Raw genomic sequence first — 27660 nt, forward strand, 5'->3', positions numbered from 1 at the left:
CCACTGATTATCCCACTTTTAGACAAGGGCATTTACCAGTCCCTAACTTGGTAGAAACTATTGTGAGAAGGGGGTCATAGGTGGGGGCAGATGAATGTGTCTACACTGCTTCACGCTCAGAGAAGATTCTCCTTCTTTCCCCTTGTATACTACCTTGGGCTATGAGAGTTAGAAGGAAAGAGTTTTGAGGCATAGAAGTGAGTTTTTAATGCTAGTTCTGCTAAAATGGACTCTATCTGAAAGGCCCATGAGAAAGTGATTGGACCCACAGACTTAAATTTTCTGAACTGATAATGTAAGGCAATTAGCACAACTAAAGTTAAATTGACAATCTAACGGACTCTGGTGATCATTTCTAGAAAAAAAGAACTTGCAAGCACGCATTCCAGTCACTAACTCACATTAAAACAGGTATGTTAAAGCAGTGGACCTAGGGAATGCATTCATAAGTAGGGAAATGCCAACTAAACTTCTAGCTTAAGGTTTAATAGGAGTATTTTAACAGCAGTTGGTGAAAGTTAGGAGAACTCTACCAGCTAGAGTTCTTTGAATGCAAGACAACAAAACTTGTTAACATAAACAAAAAACAGTCATTAGAAGAATTTGAATAAACTCATAATAAGAGATAGCAGGGAAACTTGATTCACAATGAAAATATGTATAAGGAAGAAACAGCAGGCCAACAAAACAAAGTTGAAATACAGTAATCATGCTGAAGAGAAACTTAAGATAGATAAACAAAAGAGATTTGCTTCATAAGAAACAAGAAAATCTCACAGAAACTCTTCCCTGGAAAATACAGTCCCAATGAACTCTGAAGCACTAAAGGATAAGTAGATAAAAATAAAATAAAAGAGCACCAATAACATTTGAGTGGTTCTTCATAAAGATTCTACCATTTAGAACACTGCAGTCAATTTAGAGAATATAAGTATGAAAATAATCCCAGAAGGAAGCATACAATATATTTAAATTCTGATGGAATTAATATATAAAATAAATAAAAACCTTGTAATAGTATGAAAGAACCCAGATGATTAAAACAAAATAATTTGCAAAACATTTCTTAAATGACACAAAACAATGATTGGGAAGAAAGACTGAAAATATCAAAACAAAATTTTTTAAAAATCTGCATGGCAAATAAACATAAAACATACTTGAAAATATTTGTAACAAATGTATTGCACAAAAGAGTAGCTGTTAAATATAAAAATAAATCTTAATATGTGTCATAAAAATTCCAATTCAAAGACCCACTCCAAGACATATTATAATTAAAATGTCAAAAATTAAAGACTAGGAGAAAATATTAAAGGCAACTGTGCTGGTCAAAGTGTTGAGAGAAGAAAAAAACAACAACAAAAAAGAAACCTACCAGCCCAGAATACTCTACCCAGGAAAGTTATCATTCAGAATTGAAAGGGAAATGAAGAGTTTTCCAGATAAGCAAAAGCAAAGGAGTTCATCACCATTAAACTGTCCTTACAAGAAATGTTAAAGGGACTTCTTAAAGCTGAAAAGAAAGGCCACTGATTAGTAAAAAGAAAACATATCAAAGAATAAATCTCATTGGAAAGGTAAAATATAGTAAAGGTAGTGGATTAATTACTTATAAAGCTCATCTGAAGGTTAAAAAACAAAAGTAGTAAAATAACATGATTACAGTAATTAAATAAGGGATACACAAGATAAAAATGTACAATAAAATTTGAAATTGAAAACATAGAATGTGAGGGTGATCAGCAAATATGTTGGGCATTGGAATGGGATAAAACTTTAGTTACGATCAACTTAAAATACACTTATATATATATTGAATATATATATCACTTTTTCTTTAGTATACTACTAAGGAAATTCATCACATATCAATGAAGAGAGCAAGAGAAGAAGAAAGGAAGAGAGAACATTAAAAACAGCTGGAAAATAAGTACAACATGGCAATAAGTAAATACCTGTCAATGATTACTTTAAATGTAAATGGACTAAATTCTCCAATCAAAAGACATAGAGTGGCTGAATGGATAAAAAAAACCAGGACCCATCTATATGCTGCCTACAAGAGAATCACTTCAACTGTAAAGACACACACAGGCTGAAAGTGAAAGGATGAAAAAAGATATTCCATGCAAATGGAAACCAAGAGGAAAATGGAGTAACTATACTTAGACAAAATACACTTTAATAGAAAGACTGTAAAAAAAAAGTGGATATATGTATATGTATAACTGATTCACTTTGCTGTACATCTGAAACTTACACAACATTGTAAATCAACTGTACTCCAATAAAATTATTTTAAAAATTAAAAACATAAAACAAAACTGTAATAGGAAATAGATGGTTGTTACATAAAGATAAAAGGCTCAGTCCAACAGGATGATATAACATTTCTAAATATTTATGCACCCGATATAGGAACACCTAAATATATAAAGCACATATACAGACCTAAAGGGAGAAATAGACAGCAGTAAATAATAGCAGGGAACTTGCACCAATGGATAGATCATCCTGACAGAAAATTATAAGGAAACACGATTATCATATAGATGAAGAGATAAATAATTGATTATAAGACATGAGAGAGTAAGATGTGACGTTATAAACAGAAGCACCCATTTTAGCGAGCAATTTGAAAATATCTGTAAAAATTAAAATTACATATATGACTCGACTAATCATATCTGCTCATAAAATTTTATCCTGAAAATATATTTTCAAAGTATATATAGTTTCAAAGGATGTTTCTTGTTAATTTAACAGGAAAACAGCAGAAACAAACTAAAAGTCTAACCCTACAACATTGATTAGTCATATCATAATGCATACATTCATGTGTTTGTACTCATATCAAACATTTAGAAGCATTACACAAGCATTTTATGATTATTTCTGAAAACTGACTATGGAGGAAAAGCCTTTTTATGTAATTCTGGAGATACTTGCTTTTTTTAAAAGAATAATTTATTATAAAATTACAATGAAAAATAATATGTCCCATATTTTCAATAAATTTATATATATGTATACACACAGTTTATATAAAGTAAGGTAAAAACCTTAAACAAAGAGATAAATGGCTGAAAGTCATACAGAAATAAAAAAGGAAAAAGAATTCAGGATTTTCCCTATAAGAGAAGAACTAGAATAATAATACAGTTATCAAGCTTAGGAATAAGAAACAACCAGAAGGTCATGATAATTTAAATGCAGTAATTTTTTTTAATGGAGTCAATAGATATTGTCCATAGACATTACATAGAGCTTAAGAGTTTAAACATCAAAAGAATAAAACTAGAAATATTTGAAGGTAATTGCCTTAGAGGAATGGCCTTGGAGGTGAGGAATGTGTATTGAGAGTCTGTTTATCTGGATCACGAGCTCTTGGGTATATATTACTTTGACATTATTTTTAATAAAAATAAAGCAGTTGCCTCATACCACTAAGCCTGCAATTAGTCCTTTCTTTCTAAGGTTTAGATACTTCTTCTATAGGTATGTACCTCCATATCTAACAGAGGCTCATTGTCTTGGAATCATATGCTTGCTTTCATCAATGTTAAATGGGAGAAAAGAATATGCCCAGACAGATGGATAGATACATAGATAATATGGGTGTATATAAAGATCATATTTCTAGAAAAAAATGAAAAAGAAACATTGGTTGTCTGTTGAAAGACAGAAAATAATGACATTTTACTAAAAAAATTATTTAAAAAATGTCTTTATGCCTTTTAAATATACCTGTTTAAAATAATTAAAAGAATACATAAAATACAACCTTATCTAGAGATGTGATACTGAATTCCTCTAATATTATTTACTAGCTTTTGATTTGTTATATGATCTTCAAAAAACTACCATGTAAATATTAAAACTGCCAATTTTAAACTCTGCCGTTTTCCTGAAACTTTATAGTAGCTTTATAAAGGGGAAGGACAAATACTTGGTTTTCCCATCTAGTTTGTTCTTTAATCACACAACATAACCTCAAGCATAAAGCATAAATAAGTGTGGCTACATTTCAAATCTACAATTTAAGAATAAAGTAACAGGGAAATGGATATGGATATCAGAGAAATGGGGATATGAGGCAGTTTTTCTCTACTTCAAGCTTTGGGTTTGTTAACAGAGAGAAAATCCATTAGCAAAATACAAAGCATGATCCTTCCTTCCTCATTTGACAGATGAAGAAAGTGCTTATCAAGAGTACACAGACATTCAACATTTCATTCCCAGTGCTTTCATATGTGGTACCTATTCTGTCATTAAACCAGGTATCTTTCTTAGCAAATCTTATTCTAAACTTCATAGGATTTCTAAACATCAATCAGTAAAACATACTTACACTTGCCTCTAAGGCTTTGAGGAGGCTTGCAAAACAAAGGGAGTTTCAAAAGTTGCTGTGACTAACACTAAAAAAAAAAAAAAAAAAAAGTTGCTGTGAGCCAGGGAGGTGAGGATTTTTATAAAATTACCTGTGAAATTATACGTGACACACAAAACGATATTCAGCAATAAGTAAAAGTTCTGATTTATTATTGTTTGTAGGCTATACTGTAGCGTCGCATACTTTCTACTATATCAATGTGTAAATCCTCATATTGTTTCATATTTCATGTACCTAATTTTAAGAATACATATTTATAGTGATAAATTATATAGCATATAGTGTCTCCTAACTGGTTATATTTCAAATCATAGTTTGTGCACTGTGAGTGTTATAAGGGATGGTATACATTTCTTTTTGTGAACACTGATTTTCTCTGATCAATACAATATAGATAATGTATGTAAAAACAATGAAACAAATTTACTTAAAAATAATCCTGGGGCCTCCCTGGTGGCGCAGTGGTTGAGAGTCCGCCTGCCGATGCAGGGGATACGGGTTCGTGCCCCGGTACGGGAGGATCCCATATGCTGCAGAGCTGGGCCCGTGAGCCATGGCCGCTGAGCCTGCGCATCCGGAGCCTGTGCTCCGCAACGGGAGAGGCCACAACAGTGAGAGGCCCGCGTACCGCAAAAAAAAAAAAAAAAAAAAAAAAATAATCCTGAATTGACAATCCAAAAAATAATAATGAAGAAGAATATTATTATAGTGGATGCTGTGGTGCATTGATGGGATTCCCCTTCAGGACACAGGCACTGACTCCCTCAGCTCACTGCTCACAAATTGGTCCCTCCCCAGCAATTCCCAGGGAAATGCCTAGTTCATTTGAGGTACAGAGGACAGTCCCCCTTCCACATTTTATGGCAACTCTGAATGTAACCAATGGAATTGATTATTTGATACATACATACATACATCTAATTTCTACACCGGTTACACACCTGACAATATATTGATATAGTTTTGACTTTAAACAGCCAAATTTGTTTTATTTTTAATTTTTAAAAATTTACTCATGCATTTACCATTTCTGCTACTGTTCATTTCTTTTAGTATATCCAAATTTCTATCTGGTGTGCCCTTTTCATTTTACTGAATAACTTTCAGTAACATTTCTTTCAGTGCAGGTTTACTGACAATCCCTTTTTCAACACTTTTTCTCGAAAAATGTTTATTTTGGGCTTCATTTTATTATAACTTTATTAAATTTTAATTGATGTATAATAAACTGCACATGTTTAAATTCTATGATTTGACCAATTTTGACATTTGTATAGAGACGTGAAACCATCACCACAATCAATACAGTAAACATTTCTATCATTCCCCCCAAAGTTTCCTTGTGCTTTTTTCAATTCCTGCACAGCTCTCTGATAATCTCTGAATTACTTATTACTACATTTTAGCTTGCATTTTCTAGAATTTGATAAAATAGAATTATACGTGGGTCCTATTGTTTGCTTGGCTTATTTTACTCAGCACAATGACTTTTAGATTTGTTTAGACTGTTATCAGTAGTCTGTTCCTTTTTTTTTCTTTCTGAAAAAGTTTTATTGTGCACAGCGGGGAAAGGCTCACCTCTTCTTGGCTGCTGCCTTCCTCGTGGCGGCCAGGACGTTGCTCAGCTTCTCTCTCTTCCTCTTGGCATGGATGTGTGTCCCACCGTTTTCTTGATGAACTTGAGGGCCCACTTGTCCTTGGAGACCTTGAGCAGCTCCATGGCCCTCAGCTCATAAGGGGTGAAGCCACACACCTCCCGGATCATGTCCTGCCAAACTTGGTGTGCTTGGTGAGGCGTCTGTGTCGGTGGCTGTGCCTCGGCTTGCTCACTTCTTGGTCACCTTGTGGCCCTTGTTGAGGCCCACAGCCATGGGGTAGCACAGAGCTATGGCTGCTGCTCTTCAATGGCTGCCAGGGTGGAAGAGCCAGTAGTCTGTTCCTTTTATATTGCTGAGTAGCATTCCATTATATAGATATTCCACAGTTGACAAACAGATACCGGTGGGTGAAAAGCAAGAGAATCTTAGAACATCTTTTTTTTTTAATTAATTAATTTACTTATTTTAACATCTTTATTGGAGTATAATTGCTTTACAATGGTGTGTTAGTTTCTACTTTATGACAAATCAGCTATACATATACATATATCCCCATATCTCTTCCCTCTTGCATCTCCCTCCCTCCCACCCTCCCTATCCCTCCCTTCTAGGTGGTCACAAAGCACTGAGCTGAGCTGATCTCCCCATGCTATGCGGCTGCTTCCCACTAGCTATCAATTTTGCATTTGGTAGTGTATATATGTCCATGCCTCTCTCTCACTTTGTCCCAGCTTACCCTTCCCTCTCCCCATGTCCTCAAGTCCCTTCTCTAGTAGGTCTGTGTCTTTATTCCCTTCCTGCCCCTAGGTTCTTCATAGCCATTTTTTTTCTTTTTAGATTCCATATATATGTGTTAACATATGTTATTTTTCTCTTTCTGACTTACTTCACTCTGTATGACAGACTCTAGGTCGATCCACCTCACTACAGATAACTCAATTTCATTTCTTTTTATGGCTGAGTAATATTCCATTGTATATATCTGCCACATCTTCTTTATCTATTGATCTGTCGATGGACACTTAGGTTGCTTCCATGTCCTGGCTATTGTAAATAGAGCTGCAATGAACATTGTGGTACATGATTTTGAATTACGGTTTTCTCAGAGTATGTGCCCAGTAGTGGGATTGCTATGTTGTATGGTAGTTCTATTTTTCATTTTTTAAGGAACCTCCATACTGTTCTCCATAGTGGCTGTATCAATTTACATTCCCACCAACAGTGTAAGAGGGTTCCCTTTTCTCCACACCCTCTCCAGCATTTATTGTTTGTAGATTTTTGGATGAAGGCCATTCTGACTGGTGTGAGGTGATACCTCATTGTGGGTTTGATTTGCATTTCTCTCATGATTAGTGATGTTGAGCATTCTTTCATGTGTTTGTTGGCAATCTGTATATCTTCTTTGGAGAAATGTCTATTTAGGTCTTCTGCCCATTTTTGGATTGGTTGTTTTTTTGATATTGAGTTGCATGAGCTGTTTGTAAATTTTGGAGATTAATCCTTTGTCAGTTGCTTCATTTGCAAATATTTTCTCCCATTCTGAGTGTTGTCTTTTTCTCTTGTTTATGGTTTCCTTTACTGTGCAAAAGCTTTTAAGTTTCATAGGTCCCATTTGATTATTTTTATTTCCATTTCTCTAGGAAGTGGGTCAAAAAGGATATTGCTGTGATTTATGTCATAGAGTATTCTGCCTATGTTTTCCTCGAAGAGTTTTATAGTGTCTGGACTTACATTTAGGTCTTTAATATATTTTGAGTTTATTTTTGTGGGTGTTAGGGAGTGTTCTAATTTCATTCTTTTACATGTAGCTGTTCAGTTTTCCAAGCACCACTTTTTTTTTTAAACATCTTTATTGGAGTATAATTGCTTTACAATGGTGTGTTAGTTTCTGCTTTAAAACAAAGTGAATCAGCTATACATATACATATGTCCCCATATCTCTTCCCTCTTGCATCTCCCTCCCTCCCACCCTCCCTATCCTACCCCTCTAGGTGGTCACAAAGCACTGAGCTGATTTCCCTATCCCAGCACCACTTATTGAAGAGGTTGTCTTTTCTACATTGTATATTCCTTCCTACTTTATCAAAGATAAGGTGCCCATATGTTCATGGGTTTATCTCTGTGCTTTCTATCCTGTTCCATTGATCTATATTGGCTCCAAGGTCTTGCCACTGGTATGCACATGCAGTGAAGGTCAGTGACAGGAGCCAGGCAAATGACAGGAAGTGCACAGTTGTAGAGGCTATTCCCCAATGCAATCACAGCAGTGTAGGTCAGCCACAGGGGTCTAGAATGGCATCTTTCACTTGTGCAGCCACAGAGGCTGGGGTTGGTTGCCAGTATGGATCCTGGGCTCCAGCATGAGGTGAGGGGAGAGAGTGAGGAGGAACTGAGGTGGCTAGTGTCTGCAAACACAAAATCTCATTGGGGACCACCTCAGTGTTAAAATCTCCAAGAGTTCCACGATGGCTATACTGGCCCTTGGTTTCTTAGGCAGTGAGAGGAGACCATTGGAAACTGCAGTTACTCCTGCTGGTGGCTGATACTATTTGACCCTGCCCTTCTTTTCTTCCTTATTCCAAGTCATCTTTATTATATCTCAGCTTTGCAGTTTCTGGGTGAAGTAAAAGTTGAAGCAAGTTCTTTGTGCAGTGCCCCCAAAAGCTACAGATGTTTGTTGCTCACCCCACTCTCGCTTTCCTGGCTTGGGGAACTCTTTTGAGACATGGAGTTCCCTCTTGGCATTGAGCAGTACTGGCCGGGGTAAAGAAATGATGCAGGCAAAATGAAGCTGCTCTTCTTTTCCTTTTAGTGCAATTATTCTCAGTTTTTTTGTTCCACTGTGTTGCTGAAGTTTCTTAATTGGGCTCCTGAGCACTGCTGGAGCTATTTCTTTTCATATATAGCTGTCTAATTGTTGATCTTTGGGCAGGGATGGAGGCTGGGGTCTTCTATCTTTGGTGATATTCTCAAAAAATGATCTTCTTATTCATAAATGAAAATACGGCTGGGCATTCCAATTATTTGCATTTAATACAAAATAGTTCTCATTTACAGTACCAAATTTTATAATATTTTATAAACATTCCTACTCAAACTACAAAAGCACATAAGGAGGAACAGAACCTAACATAATAAAACAGCATAATCCTGTACTTTAGAGTCTCTAAAATATATATTAAACTAGATAAAAAGTTTAAAGTTCTCCTACTTCACAATCGTTATGAAATCTCATCATTGTCTGAATCTTAAATAGATAGCAGCCAGCTATTATGTAGCATATGGGATTGCTATGGAAGTCCATATGCTTTGTAACAGTTGGTGTTCAAATGAAAATGTGTGAAGTCAAATAAAAATGTGGCCCAGACAACAAAACCTAATTACCAGCAGCATCAAACTGCAGGCTTTCTTTCAAACTACCTATATAACTTTTTCTGGTGCTTTATAGATCTTTGGTAAAATCATTTTTGACAGACTTATAGATTATAATAATATAACCTTTTTTGAAAAACTAAAATTAAAGATTACAAGTATAACTTTTATTCTAGTTTTAATCAACTGATTAATAAAGATGATGGTTTCCTTCTCCTCTAAAAACTATCCAAAAGCCAAAAGCAACAAGATAACTAGAAAAAAAAAAAAAGAGCCATCATCTGTGAGACTAGGAGATATCTATATTTGAAATGCATGCGTGTATTTATGTGTACATTCATGTATCTTTGCAAGTATGCGTGTAGCTCAAGACTGCGGGAAGACAGAGGGAGTATTCATCGTTAACTACATAAATTAAGTCAAACAAAAACATTATTCTTTAAATTAATAGCAGAATCCGAAATTAAAATCTAATACTACCTCTTTGGAAACATGAAAACATATATGCAGGCTAGATGGCTATACTTCCTGAATCAGATTTTGGTATCAATTCTTGAGAAGGAGGAAAGGCAGGGTTATACAGGGAATCTTATAAACAATATATACATATATATATATATATATTTTTTTTTTCCAAGAAGCTTCTGACTGGAGAGGAGTGAAGATGAAGAGACATTCTCCATTGTGACTTGTCTTTGTGAGTAATATTTGCTGACCATGAAGACATAAAACTTAAAAGAGCCCACACTAAAGAGTAGGTCAGAAGAAGAAATTCTTTCATTCTGGAAGTTATCTTTATTCCTATTCAGATATGAATATCCAGAAAATAATTTGTTCAGAAATCATTAATATCCTTGCAATAAAATAGGAATTAGTTATAATAATACATGTATTACAAGATAAAAGAAAAGAAGAGGAAAATATCATGGCAGTGGAAGAATATAAGTAAGTGTGGCATAGGGGAAATGAAAATTGTGACTTAATATATTACCATCAATTAAAAATTTTTTGAAACAATCTCCTTTATAAAATAAGGTTGTAAAGATGAAATAGCAGAATATTCTGAAAAGTGTGTGTGTGTGTGTGTGTGTGTGAGAGAGAGAGAGGATTGTGAGATGGCAGAGTTGCAAAAAAAAGATGCCTACAAAGAATGAAAGCAAGGTTAAAAGCTGCACAGGGACTTCGTGGTGGCACAGTGGTTAAGAATCCCCCTGCCAATGCAGGGGACACGGGTTCGAGCTCTGGTCCAGGAAGATCCCACATGTCGTGGAGCAACTAATCCTGTGCACCACAACTACTGAGCCTGTGCTCTAGAGCCCACGAGCCACAACTACTGAGCTCACGTGCCACCACTACTGAAGCCCGCATGCCTAGAGCCCATGCTCCACAACAAAGAGAAGCCACCGCAACGAGAAGCCTGCATCAGGTATATAAATTCTCCATACTAATACGTATATTTTTCAAGAAAATAAAGTGTGATGAACATTAGTTAGATCCAATTTAGATATTAACCTTCCTGGTATTTCACAATGGACGAGAAATGTTTTCATGCACCCATGAAACCTGCATATAACACTGATCATTATTTAGGCTACAAAGTAAACCTTCATAAATTACAAAAAATGTTTTAAATTACAGGTAATACTCATGTCATAATGATATCAGATATGAAATTAATCTAGGTGAAAAAGGGGACTTGCCTGGCCGTCCAGAGGTTAAGACTTCACCTTCTAATGCTGGGGGTGGGGTTCGGCTGGTCGGGGAGCTAAGATTCCACATGCCTTGAGGCTAAAACACCAAAACATAAAACAGAAACAATATTGCAAGAAATTCAATAAAGACTTAAAAAAAAAATCTAGGGCCTCCCTGGTGGCGCAGTGGTTGAGAGTCCGCCTGCCGATGCAGGGGATACGGGTTCGTGCCCCGGTCTGGGAGGATCCCATATGCCGCGGAGCGGCTGGGCCCGTGAGCCATGGCTGCTGAGCCTGTGCATCCGGAGCCTGTGCTCCGCAACGGGAGAGGCCACAACAGTGAGAGGCCCGCGTACCACAAAAAAAAAAAAAAAAAAAATCTAGGTGGAAAAAATGCTGGAAGTTGAAAAACCTAACACCTAGAAATTAAATATGTTAATTAATGCACACAAAAAAACATACATTCTACGTTTCAAGATAAACTTAAAACTCAAATAGCAGAAAATGTAAGGAAAAGAAAAAAAAAAGGAAAAAAATGTAACCAGAACCTTTAAATGTATCATTTAAAGCTTGTGTTTCCTTATTTATTTTCATTTTGGATGATCAGTCCATTGGTGAACGTGGGGTGTTAAAGTCCCCTACTATGATTGTGTTACTGTCCATTTCCCCTTTTATGGCTGTTAGCATTTGCCTTATGTATTGAGGTGCTCCTATGTTGGGTGCATAAATATTTAAAATTGTTATATCTTTTTCATAGGTTGATCCCTTGATCACTATGTAGTGTCCTTTTTTGTCTCTTGTAATAATCTTTATATTAAAGTCTATTTTGTCTGATAATGAGAATTGCTACTCCAGCTTTCTTTCGATTTCCATTTGCATGGAATATCTTTTTCCTTCCTCTCACTTTCATTTTGTATGTGTCCCTAGGTCCGAAGTGGGTCTCTTGTAGACAGCATATATACAGGTCTTGTTTTTGTATCCATTCAGCCAGAATATGTCTATCTTTTGTTTGGAGCATTTAATCCATTCACATTTAAGGTAGTTATCAATATGTATGTTCCTATTACCATTTTCTTAATTGTTTTGGGTTTGTTATTGTAGGTCTTTTCCTTCTCTTGTGTTTCCTGCCTAAAGAAGTTCCTTTAGCATTTGTTGTAAAGCTGTTTTGGTGGTGCTGAATTCTCTTAGTTTTTGCTTGTCTGTATAGGTTTTAATTTCTCCATTGAATCTGAATTAGATCCTTGCTGGGTAGAGTAATCTTGGTTGTAGGTTTTCCCCTTTCATCACTTTAAATATGTCCTGCCACTCTCTTCTGGCTTGCAGAGTTTCTGCTGAAAGATCAGCTGTTAACATACAAGGGGATGCCCTTGTATGTTATTTGCTGTTTTTCCCTTGCTGCTTTTAATATTTTTTCTTTGTATTTAATTTTTGATAGTTTGATTAATATGTGTGTTAGCGTGTTTCTCCTTGGATTTATCCTGTATGGGACTCTCTGTGCTTCCTGGACTTGATTGACTATTTCCTTTCCCACATTAGGGAAGTTTTCAACTATAATCTCTTCAAATATTTTCTCAGTCCCTTTCTTTTTCTCTTCTTCTTTTGGGACCCCTATAATTCGAATGTTGGTGTGCTTAATGTTCTCCCAAATGTCTCTAAGACTGTCCTCAATGCTTTTCATTCTTTTTTCTTTATTCTGCTCTGCGGTAGTTATTTCCACTATTTTACCATACAGGTCACTTATCTGTTCTTCTGCCTCAGTTATTTTGCTATTGATTCCTTCTAGAAAATTTTTAATTTCATTTATTGTGTTGTTCATCATTGTTTGTTTGCTCTTAATTCTTCTAGGTCCTGTTAAACGTATCTTATATTTTCTCCATTCTATTTCCAAGATTTTGGATCATCTTTAGTATTATTACTCTCAATTCTTTTTCAGGTAGACTACCTATTTCCTCTTCATTTGTTTGGTCTGGTGGGTTTTTACCTTGCTCCTTCATCTGCTGTGTGTTTCTCTGTCTTCTCATTTTGCTTAATTTACTGTGTTTGGGGTCTCCTTTGCACAGGCTGCAGGTTTGTAGTTCCCATTGTTTTTGGTGTCTGCCCCCAGTGGCTAAGGTTGGTTCAGTGTGTTGTGTAGGCTTCCTTGTGGAGGGGACTGGTGCCTGTGTTCTGGTGGATGAGGCGGGATCTTGTCTTTCTGGTGGGCAGGACCGCATCTGGTGGTGTGTTTTGGGGTGTCTGTGACCTTATTATGATTTTAGGCAGCCTCTCTGCTAATGGGTGGGGTTGTGTTCCTGTCTTGCTAGTTGTTTGGCATAGGGTGTCCAGCACTGTAGCTTGCTGGTCGTTGAGTGGAGCTGGGTCTTAGCATTGAGATGGAGATCTCTGGGAGAGCTTTTGCCATTTGATATTATGTGGAGCTGGGAGGTCTCTGGTGGACCAATGTCCTGAACTCAGCCTTCCCAACTCAGGCCTGACACCCGACCAGAGCACCAAGACCGTGTCAGCCACATGGCTCAGAACAAAAGGAAGAAAAAATGAAAGAAAGAAAGAAAAATAAATAAAGTTATTAAAATTTAAAAAATTATTAAAAATTAAAAAAAGTAAAAATTAAAAAAACACAAAAAAATGGTCAGACAGAACCCTAGGAAAATGGTAAAAGCAAAGCTATACAGACAAAATCACACAAAGAAGCATATACATACACACTCACAGAAAGAGAAAAAGGGAAAAAAATATGTCTATATATTAAAAAAAAGGAAGAAAGCAACAAAATCAATAAACAAATCTACCAATGATAATAAACTCTAAATACTAAACTAAGATAAACATAAGGCCAAAAACAAATTAGATGCAGAAAGCAAACCCCAAGTCTACAGTTGCTCCCAAAGTCCATCACCTCAGTTTTGGGATGATTCGTTGTCTATTCAGATATTCCACAGATGCAGGGTACGTCAAGTTGACTGTGGAGATTTAATCCGCTGCTCCTGAGGCTGCTGGGAGAGATTTCCCTTTCTCTTCTTTATTCACACAGCTCCCGGGGTTCAGCTTTGGATTTGGACCCACCTCTGCATGTAGGTCGCCTGTGGGCGTCTGTTCTTCCCTCAAACAGGACGGAGTTAAAGGAGCCGCTGATTCGGCGGCTCTGGCTCACTCAGGCCAGGGGGAAGGGAGGGGCACGGAGGCGGGGCGAGCCTGCAGCGGCAGAGGCCGGCGTGACGTTGCACCAGTCTGAGGCGCGCCGTGCGTTCTCCCGGGGAAGCTGTCCCTGGATCCCGGAACCCTGGCAGTGGCCGGGTGCACAGGCTCCCCGGAAGGGAGGTATGGATAGTGACCTGTGCTCGCACACAGGCTTCTTGTTGTCTGCAGCAGCAAGCCTTAGCGTCCCATGCCCGTCTCTGGGTCCACGCTGATAGCCGCGGCTCGCACCTGTCTCCGGAGCTCGTTAAAGCGGCGCTCTTAATCCCCTCTCCTCCCGCACCAGGAAACAAAGAGGCAAGAAAAAGTCTCTTGCCTCTTCGGCAGCTCCAGACCTTTTCCCGGACTCCCTCCCGGCCAGCCGTGGCTCACTAACTCCTTCAGGCTGTGTTCACGCCGCCAACCCCAGTCCTCTCCCTGCGATCTGACCTCCGAAGCCCGAGCCTCAGCTCCCAGCCCCCGCCCGCCCCGGCGGGTGAGCAGACAAGCCTCTCGGGCTGGTGAGTGCCGGTCGGCACAGATCCTCTGTGCGGGAATCTCTCCGCCTTGCCCTCCGCAGCCCTGTTGCTGCGCTCTCCTCCACGGCTCCGAAGCTTCCCCCCTCCGCCACCAGCAGTCTCCGCCCGCGAAGGGGCTTCTAGTGTGTGGAAACCTTTCCTCCTTCACAGCTCCTCCCAGAGGTGCAGGTCCCGGCCCTATTCTTTTGTCTCTGTTTTTTCTTTTTTCTTTTGCCCTACCCAGGTACGTGGGGAATTTCTTGCCTTTTGGGAGGTCTGAGGTCTTCTGCCAGCGTTCAGTAGGTGTTCTGTAGGAGTTGTTCCACATGGAGATGTATTTCTGATGTATTTGTGGGGAGGAAGGTGACCTCCGCGACTTACTCCTCCGCCATCTTGAAGGTCTCCCCCTAGGGCAAAGTTCTGACTAGGGTGCTGTTGAACATAACAAAATGCAACAACTAGATCAGAATCTATGAACTTTTTGAGGCAATAGCATTGTCAATACTCAGCAGACTGAAAATGCTTTAATTGTACAAGAAATAAAATAAGGGTCTCTTACTCTACTGGAGCAGGAACATGTTGTTGAACTATGCTGACCTTCAGGAATGGCCTAATCCCCAGCCTCCAATAAGGTAAGTAGGTACATAGATAGATAAACATTTATTGTAGAATTTTTGTAATATGAAAATATTGGAAACAAACTGGTTAAATAAAATATGGGGTATGGTTCAATATTGAATGTTAGGAGTGGCTGAAAAAATGAGACATCTTTATAAGAAAGGACATAAAAATTTACCAAAATAAAATTTTCAATAAGAAATCAAGATGCCATATTTGTGTGCTAAATGTAATTCCTTGCTTTCTTCTGTAACCTGCTCCTGAAAATATGTTGCATAGCAAATTTTCAAATAACACGAGCCTGTAACCCATGATTAATGAGTAAATAATAATGTACTATAGCACATTCAAAAATTACATTAGTACATTTCTTACTTTTGAGATCCATTTCACTTCATTCTTTTTGATCTATATACATATATCATTAAACTGTGAGCCTGTAGTATATTATATAAACTTTTCATCTATAAAAACAGTGATTTAAATCCAGAAGAGTTCTTGATAAATCAAAGTTAACAACCATTTTTAGTATTTGAATGAGGCCAATGTGACTAAATCTCATCTTTTTATTCCCCCACAGCCTGTTACTCTCATGGGTTTAGAAGAGTAAGCTTTTAGCCTGAGACAGCTATTAAATAATCCAAAATAGAAATACTGCTACACAGACATTAGAATTTTATGCTACTACTATTTTTTTTATGCTAGGGATATGACCTCATCCCCATGTAGATACTAAATTTTTCAACCTAAATAAAAATGTTGAAAAATCTTATCAGGCCCATGATTATGGGGTGTCTTTCTTCTTTCATCTAGTTAATGAACAAGTATAATCATTGTGCTAGCAAACCTGTTTCCCTTTATCATTGACCCACAACTATACTGATTTCCAGCCTCATTTTAGTAAAATGCAGGAACAAGTTGGAATTCTAGATGATGCAGTGAGTATAAGCAGAAATCATGTATGCCACTTCATAAGATTCTCCTATCTGTGATCTTTATACTCTTATTTTTTTTCACAATCTTCATGCAGAGCAGCATGGGAAACTTAGAAGGCACTTCTTGAAATGGCAGAACTACAAAATGAAGGGAGCTTGGGTGCTCAAATGATTGCTTGCACGAGGGACAGTCACGGATACAGAACACCAATTTTGGACTTCATTTGAGTGTGTGATAAACTTTTATCATTTCTGATTGATTATACGTTTTGAGGCTTGTTACAGTTGCCAGCTTGAACTAAACCATCACTGAATTGGGAAGCATACAAATCCACGTGATAGAATTCTGTTCTTTGGTTTTATTCCTTACTAACTGACATGCAATTACAAATTAAAGCAGTATCTGAAGCTGGCACTTAGATAACCAGTAGAGTCTTTTATCTGAATTACCTTCAGAATTTTCTTTTTTAGTCTACAACCACAAAAGAGTTATTATTTCCTGTAAAGTGTTCTGTTATGCTGTGACTTTAGAGACAAGTTTTAACATGCCATTGTTTTTGTCTATTAAGACAAGAAGGTGTTATTTCATATGCAAGCTCAGGGATAAAGTTTAGATAGCATTTAGAGGAAAAAGTTATAGAATTTTAAATGATTAAAAATGGGTCAGTGGAAGAAATGTGTTTAGTCTCATTTAGAGTTTCAGAACTCTTATATACTAACTTAAATATGTAGTTCTCACTTTTAATAGGCAAATCTGTTATTTCCTTCCTCTTTTCTCAAAGTTTTTATGTAACCCCCATACCAAACTCAAGTCATGTGATTCAGGATGAGTAGAGACCATACCCAATAACAGAAAAACAGTTGCAAACAATATGCATAACAATAACGGCTAATTCGTTTTCTTTTTAAAAAGCACTCATATATATATGCCTGGCATACTCCTCTTATAGCAACTTGAGAGTAGGCATTATTACTGTCACTAAACTAACTGTCCAAGGTAAGCTGCAGAGTAAAGTTTTGTACTGAGGTAGTTTTGTACTAGATCTTTTCAACTTTGCAGTGAACTGGCCATTCAGAATAATGTGGTTCCTCTTCACCATAATCTAGTAATTTATTTGGGTGGTTTTTGTCATACTTTTGGATCTCAGGACACTGTTACACAATAATTGGTGTGGACCCCGAATAGCTTTTGTTTATTTGGCTCATATCTATCAAGATGTATCATATTAGAAGATAACACTTAAAAAACAAATGTTGGGCCTCCCTGGTGGCGCAGTGGTTGAGAGTCCGCCTGCCGATGCAGGGGATACGGGTTCGTGCCCCGGTCTGGGAGGATCCCATGTGCCGCGGAGCGGCTGGGCCCGTGGGCCATGGCTGCTGGGCCTGCGCGTCCGGAGCCTGTGCTCCGCAACGGGAGAGGCCACAACAGTGAGAGGCCCGCATACCACAAAAAAAAAAAAAAAAAACAAATGTTTCGGGCTTCCCTGGTGGCGCAGTGGTTGAGAATCTGCCTGCCGATGCAGGGGATACGGGTTCGTGCCCCGGTCCGGGAGGATCCCACGTGCCGCGGAGGGGCTGGGCCCGTGAGCCATGGCCGCTGAGCCTGCGCGTCCGAAGCCTGTGCTCCGCAATGGGAGAGGCCACAGCGGTGAGAGGCCCGTGTATGGCAAAAAACAAACAAACAAACAAACAAAAAAAACAAATGTTTCATAATTCATTTAAAATAGCAAAAGAAATTATTAATGGAAATGGAAATATCTTATTTTTTATAAAAATCCTACATTTTGCAAAACAAAAATTAATGAGAAAGGTGGCAATTGTTTATAATGCTTCAGATCTCTTTAATACCTAGTTTATTAGAACACAGCAGGATTCTCAAATCTGCTTCTGTATTCAGTCTGTTGGAATATGTTGTTTTGTGTATGAAGAAAACCTGGCCCCACTCAAATATGCACTTAGAAAAGGGAGGCATATTTATTAGTTTTCAGATGCTTGTGACATTCTTCTTGTATACTACCCCATAATTTGATAAGCGGTATTTCCTTAAAAGTTAGTTGCAAAATGAAATCAGAAGCCATATCAATGACAATTTTATAATCTGTTATATTATAATCCATTGGTCTGTTTTGCACTTTGAATTGGTCTTTTACTCATGTGTGATTTTGTAACATTGTATTTTTGTCAGTTGGAAAATATTAGTTCTTGCAGTTATGTAGATCTGTCAAAGTTGATATATTTTATGGTAAATAATTAAAAAACCCATTAATTAACATTACCATCAGTTTTGTCAGGATAGTCCTTAAGTATCCAGAGCTCTTAAGTTCACTGTAGCAGTTTTTCAAAAATTTTCAACTCAAGTTTTACCTTGGCAACAACCTACCATCATCATTTGTTTTCCTTAAAGTAACCATTTATTTGGAAGAAAATTATTGTATAATACCCAATTCTGAATAATAAGTGTTTTCTTCTGTCAGTAATTCTTTAAATTAAAAATAATATTTCGTGAGAGAGGCAGCTGGTTCTTTTCCCAACTAAAGCAATCACAATAGTACTTTTCCTGCAGACACTGTGGCATTTTGGCATGCAGCAGAAGTGCTATATGCAAACTTCTCATTACATCAAACAATATTTTAATACGTGTGTCCATTTTTGCATCTAAAAAAAATCTCCTAATTCCTGGATATATAATGGAATATTACTCAGCCATAGAAAAGAGTGAAATTCTGCCATTTGCAACAACATGGACAGACAGACCTGAAGAGTATTTTTCTTAGTGAAATAATTCAGACAGAGAAAGATATATACTCTGTTATCACTTATATGTGGAAACTTAAAAATAAAACAAACAAATATATGTAACAAAACAGAAACAAACTCACAGATACAGAGATCAACCTTAGTGGTTAACAGTGGTAAGGGGGGGGCTTCCCTGGTGGCGCAGTGATTGAGAGTCTGCCTGCCGATGCAGGGGACATGGGTTCGTGCCCCGGTCCAGGAAGATCCCACATGCTGAGGAGCAGCTGGGCCCGTGAGCCATGGCCGCTGAGCCTGCGCGTCTGGAGCCAGTGCTCCTCAATGGGAGAGGCCACAACAGTGAGAGGCCTGCATACAGCAAAAAAAAAAAAAAAAAAAACCAGTGGTAAGAGGGAAGGGAGTGAGGTGAGAGTGAGGTACTAAACTAATAGACACAAACTACTATGTATAAAATAAATAAGCAACAAGCATATATTGTACAGCAGAGAGAAATATAGCCATTATTTTGTAATTACTTTAAATGGATTACAATCGATAAAAATATTGAATATTGTACACCTGAAAATGATATAATATTGTAGATCAACTATACTTTATTAAAAATACTTCCACAGAATGTAAAAAAGAAAAGAAAAATATTTAAATAACACAAATAGTCAAAGAAATACAAAATGACATAAAACTGGTAAAATGTTTTAACTTAATTTTTAAAAATTTAAACATAGTTACATGTTTGTCAAGGGTGGAAGATTAATAAATATATATTAAGAATATAGAACTATACAACATTTCTTTTCCTTACACATTGAGACATAATTGACATGGACAGAGATTTACTTATACGTGTGTAAAATTCCAAAATATCTTCTATATATTAAGATGTATAATATTTATGTGTATAACCACTTAACCATAAATAAATAATTATATGTTTATTGCCAAAAATAAAACTACAATATTATCAAAAATCAAAATTATTAAAATTAATTATCTTCCCTTTTTTCATGTTTTATCTTTTCCTTTGCTTTTTGACACTTTCCATCTCCAATTACATTTTGTTTAATATATTTATTTTATTTTTATTTTATTTTTGGCTGCGTTGGGTCTTTGTTGCTGCATGCAGGCCCTCTCTAGTTGCACCGAGTGGGGGCCACTCTTCGTTGCGGTGCATGGGCTTCTCATTGCGGTGGCCTCTCTTGTTGTGGAGCACAGGCTGTAGGCGCATGGGCTTCAGTAGTTGTGGCACGCGGGCTCAGTAGTTGTGGCTCATGGGTTCCAGAGCGCAGCCTCAGTAGTTGTGGTGCATGGGCTCAGTTGCTCCACAGCATGTGGGATCTTCCCAGACCAGGGCTTGAACCTGTGTCCCCTGCATTGGCATGCAGATTCCCAACAACTGTGCCACAGGGGAAGCCCTCTCCCATCATTTTTATGTTCTGTATTTTTGGTAAGTTTCCCATGACTATGGTTTTGAGAAAATCATTTAGTCTCAAACTGTTGTCTCTGCCATGAGTTTTCAAAAGTTTATCTTCAAAGTAAAAAGGTCATATTCAAATAATTTGTCATCTATTCTGTGTAGTGACATCCTTTCTTGTGGCATGCAGTTTGGAATTCCTTACACACAGTTTAAGGGGAGGACTTTAAGTTAATAGAAAAAATTGGCTTAATGTTTCAGATATTGCCTATTTTACTGGTTACAACAAAATCCAAGTTGTAATGCTCTAATTTGGCATTAAATTCAACTGGGATTTCAAGCATCTGCTACAAAGTCATTTTACAATTATGTCATTTTTATAAAAAATAAAGAAAATTCTATCAATTAATATGCTATCAAAATCTTTGTCTTAAGATCTAAAAGGTCTTGGGACACCTGGATAACAATATAAAGAAGCAAGTAGACTCATATTTCATACTTTTTTCATAAATATGTAGTCTAGACAAAAAGAAGTGTAAATATTCACTAGAAAATAAATCAAATTTTAATATAACAGAAAAATAAGAGGGAACACTTACATAGTTATGTTACATAGTTGTGATGATAAAGTCTTTGAAGGCTCAAATTCTAGATGCCATTAAATTAAATATTAATAAATTGGTCCATATTTTAAAAAATAAATATTGTTTTAGGGAAAAAGAGCCAGTGCCAACTTAAAATAAAAAAAAATATTTTCAAAGAACTGAGCCAAAAAGAAAAAAATTATGTAACTGCTTTTTAGGTAATGATAAAATATTTAGTATTTTATTATTAACATTTATTAAGTGCTTCTGTTCTGCCAATCTTTATTCTAAGTGGGTTGAATATATTAATTCATTTAATCTTTTATAGAGGAGAAAAGTAGGCACAAAGGGTTAATTCTTACTTCCAAGATCTTAAAATATTATTTGGAGGTTAATAGGAATAAATTCAAGATTGGATTCTTCTTCGGTAAATTTGAAGAATATTGTGTGTGTGTGTGTGTGTGTGTGTGTATACATATATATATATATATATATATACACACATATATGCATATATGTGTGTATATATATGTGTATATATATATTTGATTGTAAGGACTCTTACCTGAAGCACTCTTTGAAATAAATAAGTTAAAAAATATATATATAAAAAAGCAATTCACAGGAAAAGTATGAACAATTGTTTGAACCATTGTAGTAAGATAAATGTAACAGAATGGCAAGTAGTTGACATTTTCCACATAATCACACATTTTTAAAAAGTCAATAATATTTATTTTAACACTAAAGATATGGCCTAAAAGGAAACTGTCATGGTTATTTTTGGGATCATAAAATGAGGCAACCTTTTAGAAGGCAGTTGATAATTACACTCAAAGTATTTGTACATTTATATTCCTTTCTCCAGAAGTCCTACATCTATAAATATCCCCTTCTTATAAAGAGAGAGATAGTAAATGTAAAGTTCTTTGAAGTTGTATGGATATGGAGTCAAGACTAGATAAATATGTTTAATTTTGATAAAAAGAGGTAAAGTTGTTTCTTTGTGCCCAGGGGGGGAAAAAGAAGAGTAGGTATAGGTATTGACTTTGAGACAGCTAAGACATCTTCCTTCTGGGAAGGCCTTTTCTCTTTTACTTTTTATAAATTAAGTATAATAGTATGAAAATTTTGCACTGAGAATAATGTCATCTACTTTTAACATGTGTGTGTGTGTATATGGGTGTATCCGTGTGTTTTGTGCATATTTTTCAAAATCTCAGATACAAACTATGAAAAAAAATACAAATATGTTAGTAGTGCTATTACCCAAAAGGTTATCACTTTTGCAAAAATCTCTTGTGCCCAATGTTCATTGAACCAAGATAAGAAAATTTCGATGATGATGACTATTTAAACCTACAGTCTTCAGGGAGTGATTCTGTGTTATGCCTGCATGAAGGGTTAGAGGCAAAGCCATTCGTCTCTGCTGCCCTCTCGGATAAAAACAATAGACTAATATTCACTATGTTACTCATCTCTACCAATGAAGGTTCTTCGAGAACGCTTGCCAGCAGCAAGGAATGTTATCCTCTCTATTAACCATCTTTGATAAAGCACTGCTTCAGGGCCATAGTAATCATCAGTAAATGATGATCAAGTCTTCCAACTATACTGAGGTACAAACCCATTAGATACCTTTATGAAAGAACTGCAGCTGGTTCTCTTTCTGTAAAATTATTAAATATAATGCTTTCATTTTTTAACTAGTTTAATATGGGGTTCAACAAGTATGCAACAATAGCTGGATATTGCACATACAGACCATTTCACATCTCTGTTAATTGAGAACTTAGTGTTATATAGAACTTATATGTTGTTGTTGGACTACTTTTGCCACTTAATTGCCATTAAGTAAATTTAACTGTTTGCAATTTGATTTCTCATATTAAAACATGCTTTATACTGTTTCCAAGATACCTATAAAATATAACTATAACTAAAGCATATAAAATCTTCCTATTTTTTCTTGTTTTTCCTTATCATTGCTGAATTTCACCTCAAATTTCATGGTGCATTGAATTACCAAGGGACTAGAAAAAATAATTTTTGGAGTCATAGATTTATGCAAGTATGCCACTTTTCACTTTCTCTTCAGATATCCAACTTCTTTATTCTTAATACACCAATCAAATAATAATATAAATTATATATTTTGTATATTATGTTATCAGATCATACACCTAGCCTATAGTCTCCTTGTCTTGAGAGTGTGTGTTAAGACTCTCTCCTCCTTTATACCTGTTCAGATTATCTCCTGTTTTCCTAGATCACAGCTTCAACCATGACTATCTCTACCTCTACTCTCCATGCTTTGCTTTGCTAAGATTACATACTTTATTATTCTAGGGAAGAAAACAAAGTTATACCTCCTATATAAAAATAATTAATTTTCTTAGGCAACAGTTACTAAATCTAGAGAATACAATGTATAATATCATAACAACTATGTTTGAATCATCAGTTATCTCTTCTTTTATTGTTTCCCTATGCAGAGATATGTCACAAATAATATATATTAAACTTTGGAATCTGGAAATTAAATCATCTTTATAATTTGCTAAAACAAGAGTACTCCACAGGCACAAACATATCTAAGGTAATAAATGTGTAATGCCATATGCGAGCATACTATTAATTGCTGCTACAATATTTAGTCATTGTAACTCAATTATGTTTAAATCATTATAATAAGATAAATAGAAATCAAACAAGTACTTGTTTATCTTTAGGAATTTTTACATCTAATCAGAAATAATTACCTCATTTTTTCTGCTGGGTGTTTTTTTTTTTTTTTTCCTATCTCTTACATTGAATTTGCTTTCTTCTTTTGAATGTTCCTGTTTATTCATACCACATCATGTAAATGTACATGTGAATTGCTGTCTGTGTAGTTTCACATGCTCATACTACAAGTGATAGACATTGCCTTAATCACTGTACCACTCTACCGCCCAACCCCTGTTCTAATCAGGTAGCGTTCAGATACCTGATCTCTCCAATTTATAGTGAACCAGTGTTTCTTATTTCCAGAAAATTTCATCACCCTATCCTTTTTTATAGTGTTCTTATTCATATAATTGTGTCTTAAGTTTTAAGGTACATACACATATTGATTTTAATTTTTCAAAATATGTACAGGTTGTTCTAAGTTAAAATGACCTGTAGCTGTAGCTTTATGTTACATTGTGTATTTGCTCCCATTTACTTTAAGAGTTCAGGAAGAATTGTGAACTGTGAAATGAGTCTTTGAAGAGAAGTGTTCTGCCTATTTAGATTACCCTATATACAAATGTCTCCTAGGTTTGGGTGATGATTATTAACAAATAATTAGAAGCAAGGAAACCATGACGAATTTAGAGAATACAGGGTTTATAAACATTGCATAACAACAATGTATTGTTGGTTTACAAACTTCAGAATATATGAAGTATAGTGTAAATCCAAAGGTAAATGAACAATAAATTAGAATTCATAATATTATACCAGGAAATAAATCAGAGGAATATAAGGGAATCATTTTTATTAAAATTCCAATAAAATTTGAAGCCCTCAAGATTTCTTCATAGTGCTTTGTAGGAAGGAATAAGTGCTTGATTTCTTTCTGTTGATTGAGCAATTGCATTCCTCATAAATGCCTTATGATCTTTTGATAAATGTCCTCATATAAAAGATGATTTCATTAATCACACATTTCATTATTTGCTCCTTATTTGCACCTTATAGCTGACTTTTCCTGACCATATATTTATATTTAATTATCTCATGAGCACTATTCCATACTTGATAAGATTTTTTTGCAAAATTAATAAACAAATACATCAATATACGGAACAGTTTCTTAATATCAGACTCTGAAAGGAGAGTTCACACATTCAAAGTGTTTTCTTCCCAGCATTAACTAGGCTCATTTTCAGATTTTACCTCCTTAGTGATGCACTAAGTTCCCTGCTAATATGTAGTTGTTTTTATTATCTGACTTTCTTGGTGTACCAATTACTGAAAATTGTGGAGAAAGTCCAGAAACAAAATGTTGTTTCAGCTAATCCTGGCATAAGCACCAACAATGCTTGGGTCTAATGCTCTGAAACTTAAGCATATCTGTGTCCAGAAGCTCTGAGATATACTTTATCAATCCGTCCTGTGGGTTGTAATAGAAATGTGTCTGGAATACTACCTATCATTTAGTCCTTCCAAGTCATTCTGTTTCTAGTTCTTGAACTGGATAAGAAAAGAGGTGCTTGCTTTATTCTGCCTTTGGTCTTGTGTAACTGTGTTAGTATTCTATTGTTGCAATAACAAGTTACCAAATTTAGTGGCTTAAAAAAACCCATATTTATTATCTTCATTTCTGTAGGTCAGAAGTCTATCACGTGTCTTGCTAAACTAAAATCAAGATGTTAGCAGGGCTTGTTTCTTTGTTTTCCTGGGAGCTTTGAGATTGAACCCAATCCCAAACCCACTCAGATTGTTAGCAGAATCTTCTCCTTGTGGTTGTAGGGCTGAGGTCCTTGTTTCCTTACTAAATGTCAGCTGAGGGCCACTCCTAGCTCCTTGAGGCCTCTGTCCGTTCTTTCTACAATGTCCCCTTCATCTTAGGGCCCATTATTGAGTTCTCACACTTGGAATCACTCTGATTTTGCCTTCTATGCATCTCACTAACTTCTGCCACATCTCTCTGTTTTTGAAGGGTCATGTACCTAGATTGGGACCCCTTGATAATACAGTATAATCTTCCTATTATAAAATCTTTAATCTTAGTGACATCTTAAAAACTTCTCTTATTACTTAGAAGATTTTATTCTTTTTAAATTCAAATATAGAAAAGCAAACAGGAGAATTCCTGCTTTTGTTACTACAAGTCTTTTATAACATAAATTTGAAGTTTTCAATTTTTAAGAGCACACTATATGAAATACTGCAAACTTTGTTATGCATCAGTGGCAAAATGTTAAATCTGATTAGCCTCAGTTAAAAGTCAAATTTCACCCTACTCTTATTTATCTGACCTAAATATTATATACCCAAAATATATGTTCAAAACAAGCCTAGAAAGTACAGTAACAATAAAATTGCAAGGAGATTTGGTGTGATGAGAAGAGAGAGAAGAAGAGAAGAAGGAAAAAGTGATTTTCTTCCTTCTTACTATAGGAAAAAAATCATTACAGTATGAAATTGATCAAATCAGGATAATGGCAAAGGATGAAGTTTAATACCTACTTTGATAAACCAGTGAACAAGTAGAGATTTTTAAGATTATTCTTATTAAATTTTCTATCTTCCACTGTTTATTCATTTAGTCAACCATCATATGCTGTATATTTTGAGGCTACAATGTGCCAGATACAGTGATAGGCTTTGAGGAAAAAGATGAGAAAACAGACAATCTTCCGCTCATTAATGTGGAGCATGCATTCTAGTCTGGGACTGTCCATTAGGAGATATTTAGAGATAGCAGTAGAAACTTGGGGGAAAAAAATTTTATATACCTAAAGATATTGACATGATGCAGAGTGCAGAGTAGTAAAACAATAGCACCATGGATAAAATCTTGAGGTAAACATCCCATTTTAAAGACATCCAGAAGAAAGGGGCACTCTAGAAAACAAGGGGAATACAGATAAGCAGGAAGAGAATCAGGGACAGTATTGATTGCAGAAGCTAAGTGTGGAAAGCATTTTACAAAGTAGACTACGTGAGCATCAGATTTAATACATGAAAATATTTTAAAACTCAAATTTATCAGAAAAGTTATGGTTAAATGGATGATCTCATATACTTTTGGATGTATAGCCTCTTTGAAAGGCAACCTGCTGATATTTATTATTCAAATTTTCAAATATCAATCTTTTATAAATCTATAATTCTACTTTTGGTATGTGCCCTGGTGAAATGCTCATACATGGGTACAAATTCTTGTACAAAGATGATTCTTCAAGTATTTTTTGTCATAGTAATTACTCATTGTAAATGCTTGCCCAGCAAAAAAGGAATATCAAAATTAGCACTATCCAATGAAACTTTCTATGTTAGTGGATATATTCTATATCTGCTATCGAATACCTAAAGCTGCTAAGCATCAATATTTTTAATGTAAGTAGGTTAAAATATGACTTGAAAAAAGTATCATATATACATACATATACATACATGTATTACTGGTTTAAAGCTTTAAGTACAGAATAATGCACATGTTGCGATATATGTAGTACATTTCTGTATGTGTGTATATGCATACATGTAAATTTTTAAAATATGTACTTAATAAATAAATTTGATTAAAGTAATCAAATTACTTTATTAAAGTATTTAATATTAAATACGTTTGTATTTAATATTAAAGTATTAAATTTTTGTATTAAAGTAATTAATGGATAAAAATATTCTTTAGTAAATGTTTCATGTCATTAGTTTAGATTTTTTAAAATATCACATAAGTAAAACTTTACAATAAAGTTGATACAGCTTTACAAATATTCTCATAATTCAATTAGAACAATCATGATCTAAAATTATACTATGATGAATGTGATTCTTATGAATATGCCAGCCTTTATTGCTTTTAAAAACAATAAGCACAGTTCCTATACTTATCTTATAAACCAACTT

At 35.6% G+C, this 27660-nt stretch overlaps 1 pseudogene across 1 annotated transcript in view; it reads right to left on the reverse strand.

Annotated features, from left to right (window-relative positions):
- The window catches only part of LOC307061529 (large ribosomal subunit protein eL36-like), a 41208-nt pseudogene extending 15461 nt beyond the window's left edge, over positions 1-25747 (reverse strand). The window contains exons 1-2 of the transcript in view: positions 25674-25747; positions 5975-6295 (exon numbers count right to left, since the gene is read on the reverse strand). The product of the transcript in view is annotated as a large ribosomal subunit protein eL36-like (transcript). The remainder of the gene's footprint in view (positions 1-5974; positions 6296-25673) is intronic.
- Positions 25748-27660: the final 1913 nt, after the last annotated feature.

The sequence above is a fragment of the Hyperoodon ampullatus genome (genome assembly GCF_949752795.1).
Source record: "Hyperoodon ampullatus genome assembly, chromosome: 12".
Classification (NCBI taxonomy): Eukaryota; Metazoa; Chordata; class Mammalia; order Artiodactyla; family Ziphiidae; genus Hyperoodon; species Hyperoodon ampullatus.